Here is a 9,460-nt window from a genome sequence, read left to right as displayed (position 1 = left end):
GAATTTCAACCCGGGAGGCAAGGATGAAAGCTGTCACCAAAGGATTCCCTAAAGAGGCAACACTCAAGTCTGAACTTAAACATGAACAGGAGTTAGCCAGGGATTAAAAGAAAAGGGCATTTTAAGCAAAAGGAACAACCTTTGCACTAAAGTATGGAGCAGTGAGAGAACATGGACGTTTCGGGCAACTGAAAACTGTTTGGTGTGGCTGGAGAGCAGGGGTGAGTCCAAGAGGGAGACTCAGTGGAGCCATGGTGTGCCTTGGGTGTCACAGAAGGAACTGATGTTTCATCCCAAGGGAGCCTTGAAAGGAGAAAACTCATTCTAAGGGGGCAGGTAGAGAGGAGGCAGGGGACTGGAGTATAGCTTGGAGGTTTATAAGACCGGTGGCAAGAAGATCAGTTAAGAGCTTATGATGGGATCTGTGCTAAGGCTACATCCATGTAAATAGAGATGAGGGAAGAAATTTGCAAATGTTTATGAAGTGGATTAACAGGGCTCAGTGATTGATTGCATGTTGGACATGAAGTAGAGGGAAATGTTGAGAATGACTGCCAGATTTCTGGTTTGAAAAGGCTGGTGTTATTGAAAGCAATGCCAGATGGAGATCAGGTTGAGTGGGGAAAGATTTTAAACCTCCTCCCCGGGCCATGTATTAATGGTCTATTTGGGTGGAGATGTCTTATAGAGAGAATAAAGCAAGAAATATATATTTGGGAGTCATCTAGAGCATCACTCCAGAATCATATCCTTCCAGTGCAGTGCCCAGAGAGGGACTCCTCTCTCCCCCTAACTACCCTTTTGCCACTCTCCATATTAATAAAATGTTGGAAAAGCCTGCAGTAGATTTCTGACTTGGCTTGGATTATATGCCCAACCCTGGGACCAAGAGGGTGGGCAGCATGGATTTAACCATTTGCTTTGAAGGATTCCTATTCTTCCCAAAGGCATGAGAATGCCATGCAAAGTAGCAAATGTCCCAAATACTCCTCTACCCCACCATCCACTATCATCTAAAGCAAGAACTCACCCTCAAGACCACATACAGGCAAATTAATCCTGGAATTTCTCTATCACAGAAATGTCTCAGAAATTCCGTTCTCCAACCATGGCTTCCTCTCATCCCACATCTGCCTCCACCATCACAATCTCATGCTCACATTTTAGATAATCTTCGGCTTCATTCAGGACTCCAGTCTGCTGACATTCTCCCAGGTCACCGGGCTCCTCCCAGCTTTACTTCTTTCCTATCTAATCTGGACCATGTGGACAATCATATTTGTCTGATTGTGAGTCCATCCAAGATTGCAGAAAACTCAGAAAGGGCACTGGCCAGCCTGAGGAAGGAACAAGAACATCTTGTATGATCTCTTGGACTCAGACCTGAATATTCATATACTCCCTGATGTGTCCACCCGAAAAAACCCTAGTTCAGATGATGCCCAGCTAACTTCCACACAATTCCCTCTGTATAGTCCAAGACCAAGTATTTTTTTAAGTGATCTGAGGTTGAGTTTCTGGAGCAAATCTTCTCCCCTTGGGAAATTTGTAAGAGGTCAGTGAAAATGATCACAGTTCTGTAATGACAGTTTTTCTGAGTTGTTTTCAGAAATGTCACAGTTCTGGACTTGATGGGATACTCCACTTATATTTTTCAGTAAGTATTCATGAATGTTTGTTAAACAAATGATATTTTCAAGTTATATCTGTAGACTTTAAAATTTTACTCTATAAGCATTTGCCAAAGGTGATTATAAAATGGCTGTCCTGTGCTACAGTGAGGGTTTGAAGAAGTTGAAGGAAATGAAAGTGCTATAAACTGACTAAGCTCAGGCTTAAATAAAACTCAGGGACTTATATAAAACACAAGGCACTAGTAGATTGTGACTGGGCTCTAAAGTGTGATGAAAAATGCACAGAAGCGTATTTCCACATTGGAAAAGCCTACCTGGCCCTTTGCATGGTGTTTTCGGGGCTCATCCATGTTGTGTTCTGTTTCTGTACACTATCCCCACTTGTTGCTGAATAGTGTGCCATTGTATGGATCTGCTACATTTTGTCTATTCATTTGATGGTTGATGGACATTTGGATCATTTCCACTTTGGGGCTATTGTGAATAATGCTCCTATGAACATTCACATACAAATTTTGTGTGGACATATGTTTACAGCCCTTTTCAGTATATGCCTAGAAGAAAAATTGTGGGGATATATGGAAATTCTATGTGAGGAACTGCCAGACTGTCCTCTAGGGCGGCTGCCCCATTTTGCATTCCCACCAGCAGTATATGAGTGTGATGGGTAAGTTCATGTGTCACCTTGGCCAGGTTATGGTGCCCAGTTATTTGGTCGAGCAAGCAATGGCCTGATTGTTACTGTGAACTTAAATCATCAGTAAGTTGATTGTGTCTATGGCTGATTACATTTATAATCAACTGAGGAGACTGCTTTCAACAATGGGAGACATCTCATCCAATCACTTAAAGGCTTGGAAAGGAGAAGTGATGATTTCAGCAGTCAGAAGAAAGAATTTCTGTCTCTACTTCAGCCAGTCAGCTTCCCCTGGAGAATTCATTGAGGACTTTCATTGGAGTACCCAGCTTGCAGCCTTCCCTACAGAATTTGGACTTATGCATCAACACAGTTGTGTGAGACAATTCTTTAAAAATTTCATAATATTTACAGATGTCGTCTCCTGTCAGTTTTGTTTCCCTATAGAATCCTGACTAATACAATGAAGGTTCCAGTTTCTCCACATCTTTGCCAACACTGTTTACTATCTTTTTTATTTTAGCTATCCTGGTGGATGTGAGGTGATGTCTAATTGTGGTTTTGATTAGCATTTCCTTGATGGCTGGGGCTGTTGGCATTCTTTCATGTGCTTGTTGGCCATTTGTGTATCTTCTTTGGAGAACTGTCTTTTCAGATCCGTTGCCCATTTTTTGATTTGGTCATTTGCCTTTTTATGTTGGGTTGTGGTAGTTCATTATATATTCTGAATATCAATTCCTTGTCAGGTGTGGGGTTTGTAGATATTCTCACCCATTCTGTGTATTGTCCTTTCCCTCTTTTGAGGGTGTCTTTTGTAGCACACACACACACAAAATTATTCTACAAATGGTTTAATAAATAGACTGAAATCTTTTAATTCTCTCAACAAAATGTTCAACCCAAAAGGGAAGTACTGTACCACTGAAAAATATGGAGATAGAGAATTAAGGTTACCCAGCCATCCCCAGAGTTAAACCAATGGTATCTATATGTAACATATGTAATGAATATCAACAGCCATGCGGGGAGGTTATATATATATATCGTAAATATGTGACTTAAACCTCCATAATTAAGAACCCCACAATTCTAATCAAGGTGATCTGGAAAGTGTGTTCAAAAACAAAAAACTTATATAATTAATTATGTGGTACCAAGATTGTATATAGACTCTATGAATTGTCTGGGAAAGAGAGTGACCTATTTGATTAACACAGCTACATCCAGATTTAAGCTCTCTCTGATTCTTTTCATTAGTAATCTTCTGATTTTCTTTTTGTTAGTTGTTTGTCTACAAGGATAGAATATACTGGTTGTACAGATGGAAATGTACCATCTACCTGGAAGCTGTATTTCTTATTGTCAGTCAATAAATTTGCATTAACTCAGCCATCTCTAATGGATTTAGTTGTGTGAGCTGGTATCTCCAAATCCATATTACAACCAGGTGGATGCAGATTCTGACCCTAAGGCAAATGTCACTTTGTGAAGCCCTCTGGCAGAAGGCTCACTAATCCCTCTGACTGTACACCTGAACATGTCACCTGCAGTGTATCTTCTGTAATGTTGGATAGCAACCCCAACTGATTAGCCAACAAGTAATTATTGACCATGCTACCTTTATGTGTGGTTATTAGTGATAATAATATTTTCCATTTATTGAATGGCTACAATGTATCAAGAATAGCTCGAGGCATTTTATGGAGTTATATAAAAATACATAATATTTGGTCCTTGAAGTGTTATTTATAACGGTGTGAAACTGGAATCAACCTAAAGTGCGATCTCACTTAGTAAAAAATATACATACATAAGTACTGAAGAGCTGCACATCAAAATGTTAAAAGATGGGATCAGTTTTCTTTTTTTATCATCTTTTGTTCTTTTATGTGCTTAAACTTTTTTCCACAGTGAATATACTTTATAATTGAAAAATGTTTATTCATTGTTAATTCACAAAAAGAAAATTTAAAATTATTGTATAAGTCTTCAGAATATTCTTTCAGTCTTACCATTCAACCTGAATGGAATGTGGGAGTTCTTATAAAGATGATAATGAATTTTTAGATGAAATACATTTAGTTTGTCTCTTTGGTTTACCAAAGGCTTAATTTCTCACTCTGCTTACAAATATACTTCGTCCCTCACTCAAAATAAAACCCATAGAGCAACATCAGCCCAATTTTGCTTCATTACCATAGCAATGTAAAAGTGAAAAAAGCACAGCACTCTTTCCCTCTCATATTCATGCCTGTTACTATTTCTCTTTCATCTACTTTCATTCATTGTCATTTTCCCCTATCAATTTTTTCATTCTTTCTTATATACTGACTTCCTTCCTCCAAGAAAGTTTAGGCATGGCAAGCAGAGTACAAATGACTAATCAAAACACTCCAAATTCTAAATGTCAATTTGTATGTTCTGTTTTATACCATTCAGCACTACTCCTGGTAAATCATAGGTAAGGAACAGTTTTATTTTTCCTGGAAAGCTTATCCAATCAATACTTATGAGTAAAAATAATTTCAGTTTTCATAACTTAATTCAAATGAGCTCTTAGGTGGAAAAAGCAGAGAATGCATTAGAGGAGCAAGCTAGCAGTGCCTGCTACTTGGGCTTTGTCCCTCTCCATTACTCTCCTACCCCCATACATGTACACAATAAATCCATTACTGATTTTGGCAGTTATGAAGAGATGGGGTTGTACGAGGAGTCATCATAGATAAACATTTCATTTATACTTAATAAAATCAGGGACCTGAACACAGTTGTGCCCCATACAGATGATATGGAGCTGACATTGCTTGCTTACCAACTGTACCCTGGAAACCTCCTTTTCCTACTCTGCTTCTACCTTCCTAAGAATTCTGAATTTACTCAGGTAGCTTCCATCCTTCTGGAAGCCATATCCTTCAAGAGATGCTAGCCTCAGCCCCAAGGTCAGATGGTGAATCTTGACTGGTGTAGGCTAGTGATGATGGTACTATTGCTTTGCAAGAATTAACTTAGGCATGTCATGCAATACTCTTCTGGCCAATAAGACATAAGGGAAGTCTGCTGGTGACTTTTAAGAAAGGTTTCCTTGTTCTTAATGAGAGGTACAAGGATGTGGCAATGACTGCTTGTTGTTCCCCATTATGCATGCTCCATTTATTCCATAGTGGTGGAAAGTTAGGCTGGGCACATGGTCATCCAGATTAAAGAATACATTTCTCAGCCTCCCTTGTGGCCCAGAATGGCCTGATGCATTCTAGCCAATAGGATTAAAGCAGAAGTGTGGTGTGGCATCAACTGGGAACTTTCCTTATTAGACAGCTGACAATTGTCCTTTGCCTATTCTTCCTCTTTTCCTTTATTCTGCTGCGCAGAACACACATGTCATAGCTGGGGGTGGAGCGACCACCTTGGACCATGGATGAACTTGGGAATGGAAGGTATGTATGGCAGAACAAAAAAGAAGGATTCTGGATCTCTGGCACCATGGAGTACCAAACCAACATGGAACCATCTACTTATGGTCTTTTATGTGTGAACAAAATAAACCTCTATTGTTAAGCCAGTGTTATTTTGTGTTTTCTGTTGTTTACAACCTAACCTAATCCTAACTAGTACAAAGAAAGAAATGACCCATTTCTAGCCTCTAGATGTTATTGTGTCTATATGTGATGCCTGGAACTGCTGAAGCCATTATACAACTATGAGGGAACTCAGCCTGTGGCCAAAGTGAAGCACAAGGATGGCAGGCAGGTGATACTGCAGAGCCACTGAGTCAACCAACCTGGAACTACTTTCCTTTGGATTTTTTTTTTATTATATGAAAAAATAAATTTCATTATTATTTAAGCCACTAGATTGGAGTTTATTGCTTCACCCCAAGCGTGGGCCCAGTTGTGCAGAACTGTGTGACAGCATAGGAGGCTAAAATTCTGAGAACCCATCTTTCTGGCCAGAGGAATCAGGAAGAGAGGGGCTTAGGAGCTGGAGACTGTGGCAGAAATCTCAGAGAGGTGAGATCTAGAGAAGGAACCCAATTCTGTGAGTGAATTGACACAAGTTCCAGGATCACCTCCAAGCCACACTTGTGAGGAAAACACCCAAAGAAAGCATAGCAAAGGCTTTGAGAACTTATCTGATACTGGAACCACTGCCTGCAGGAGAACTTGTGAACTGAACCTACGCAGACTAATTGCCTGCTAAAAGAAACAAGTACCCAGAGACTCACGACATAATATTTTAAATGTCCAGGAATCAATTCAAAATCACTTGACATACAAAGAACCTGGAAAATCTGTCCAATTCTGTTGAGTAAAGGCAATTGACAGAGATCAAACCAGATTACCCAAATGTTGGAATTTTAAGCCAAAGACTTTAAAGCAGCAATTATAATCATTATCCATGAAGCAAATGTAAACACTATTGAAATGAATGGAAGGCTAACATTCTCAGCAGAGAAATAAGAAGTATTTTAAAAATGGAAATTTTAGAACTGAAAAAACACAATATCTGAAATAAAAAAGTTCACTGATGGGTTCAGTAGGACAGAGGATAGAGTCAATAAAATTGAAGATAGATCAATATAAATTATCTAATCAGAAGAGAAAAGAAAAAAACAAAGCCTCAGAGGTCTGTGGAACATTATCAAATGTTCTAACACTCATGTTTTATTGAAGTCCCTGAAGGAGAGGAGAAAGTGATTGGTGCATAAAAAATATGCAAAAAGTAATGGCTGAACAGTATGCCAAGCCTGAACCAACAGTAGTCCCAAAATACCTAGGTCCCTATCTGAGAGTTTATCAGTTTCACTCACTAAGTATATTTTACAGAAACTTAAATCCACCAGAGTGTTCCTAGGTCAGTCAGGTCCTAAAACCCAGAGGCAACAGCCTCTTTAAGAACATCAGCCTGATATAGCCCCCTTCCCCAAAATGTTGACACCTTTTCAATATGAACAAGTTGGGGTGGTCACTGCCTAGACACCCCCGAAGATTGAAAAAGTGATTAAATGAGGAGAAGGGGTAGCAACAGACAAGATAGGATTTAACAAAGGATTATGAATACTGAATATATATATATTTGAGATGCTAGGGTATTAAAATAGCTAGAAGGAAATAACTGAAATGGTGGATCTGTAACCCATAACATTCTTTGAAATTACCTATATAACCACTTGTTAAATCGTACTTTGAAAGTTATCACCTTTTGGTGTATATAAAACATATATATAAAACATACAACAATAAGGAAATAACTGAAATTGTAGAACTGTAACCCATAACATTCTTAGAAATTTGCTCTTGAACTACTTGTTAAATTGTATTTTGAAATTTACCACTGTTCTGTATATCTGTTAAATTTCATGATAAAAAATCAGAGGGAAATTAAAAAAAAAAAAAAAAAGGAATGGCTGAAAAGATCCCAAATTTGGCTAAAGATCTCAATTTACAGATTAAAAAAACTCAGTGAACTCCAAACAGAATAAATTCACAGAAAACCATGTCCAGACATATCCTAAACTGCCCAAAACCAAAAGGTGAAGATGACTGGAGACGCCCTGTGGGGCAGGGGCTTCAACACTGATGGTGGCTAAATGAAAGGTGGGAAAGAGGTTCACGGACGGATATTGAATTAAATCTGTGATCTGTGCTGTATAATTTCCATTCTCCATATTGCCATAAAATTCTATGTAATCTGTAAAGCTCATTAATGCTATGAAGAATGCATCTGCTTCTAGGAAATAGGGCAATTCAGAGTCCTACTCGCTGGAAGAGACAAGGACTATCCTTGAGTCCTGTCACTTCTGGTTACCCTTTCTTTCACTTGGTCCTGTTGCTACTGCTGTTGACTCTCTCCCTGGCCTTGCTCTGGCTCAGGAGTAAGCAACGTTTTTTGCAAGATGGGCATCTCAGGAAAAACAAAACGAAACACTTGAAAGCCAATTAAAACATTTTGTTTTATGGAGTAATGAATGCATAACTACATGATGGTACTGTGAACAGCTGATTGTACACCATGGATGATTGTAGGGTATGTGAATATATTTCAGTAAAACTGAATTTAATAAAAAAAAACATTGTGGTTTAAATCAGGAAATGTAATATTGAAAACTAAGCTTAGGTATTTAAATTTTTCCTTTCTTTTTTTCCTTCCTTCCTTTTTTCTTTTTTTCCTTCTTCAGTGTGAAATTCAGAAACTAAATATCTAGCACACATTGAAATATCTAATTAGAGTGTTTCCTTTTCGCACAAATTTTGTTTTACATTGTTTTAGCATCTTTTTGCTTTTGCACCTTTCCTTGATTTACCTTTCAATCTATTTACTTGCAAGTATTAGATGTCTACTTAGGTCTTGTAGAACTGTGCCCCTTAAAACAAGAAACTTTTCTTTTCCATTTTAAATGAGACAAACAGCAAAGTCCTTAACATCTGATATGTACTCTGCAATTCATTTATTTAAAACTGCTGATTTTTCAGTCATGTCTCTGTGTTGATAGATACCATAGCAAGGGTTTCCATTTTAGTTTTACCTCATACCCAGCCAACTATGCCTCACAATCATCAAGAAAGTCCATTGGTTTCTTTTATCTTTCAGAGGAGCACAGAAACACTTGGTTGTTGAATGTGGGTGGTGAGCGCAAGGCCCACAGTGGGTCTGGCTGAGTTTGGCCATCCCTGGACTGTTTTCTCCTCATGTGTAAACTGAAAAGATTCCTGAGGCTAGAGGGCAAGCCAGGACTCAAAGATGAGCTTGAGGGCTTGCTCACTGCAAATAGGCAAAGAATTTGAAGAAAAATACAAACAGAGAAAACAATATTGGACAAGGAGGGAGGCTGGTGTCATCTTTGGAGCAAAATGCTCATGGATCCAAATGTGCTCTGAATGAAAAGCCCAGTTTATTCCTTGGGAGACTTCTCTGCTTCCTAGTGGATTTCCTGATAATCACCACCCAGATTAGCTGTTCCTTTTCAAATGACAGACTTTGGGTGCTTTACCATAATCAATCCTAAGTGATGCTTATTTTGAGATCACAAACTAAGAATGTGAAGATTAAAATTTAAAATATTTTCTGTTTTAAATTATATACATTGCTGGTTTTTATATGTTTGGTGTTTTTGTTGCTTTAAAAATCATCTTTTTATCTATAATAAGCAATTTAAAAATTCTGACCTTTAAATCATTCATGCTTCTTCACT

The sequence above is a fragment of the Choloepus didactylus genome, chromosome 4 (assembly GCF_015220235.1).
Source record: "Choloepus didactylus isolate mChoDid1 chromosome 4, mChoDid1.pri, whole genome shotgun sequence".
Taxonomy (NCBI): Eukaryota; Metazoa; Chordata; class Mammalia; order Pilosa; family Megalonychidae; genus Choloepus; species Choloepus didactylus.
Note: the sequence above shows the minus strand (reverse complement) of the source record.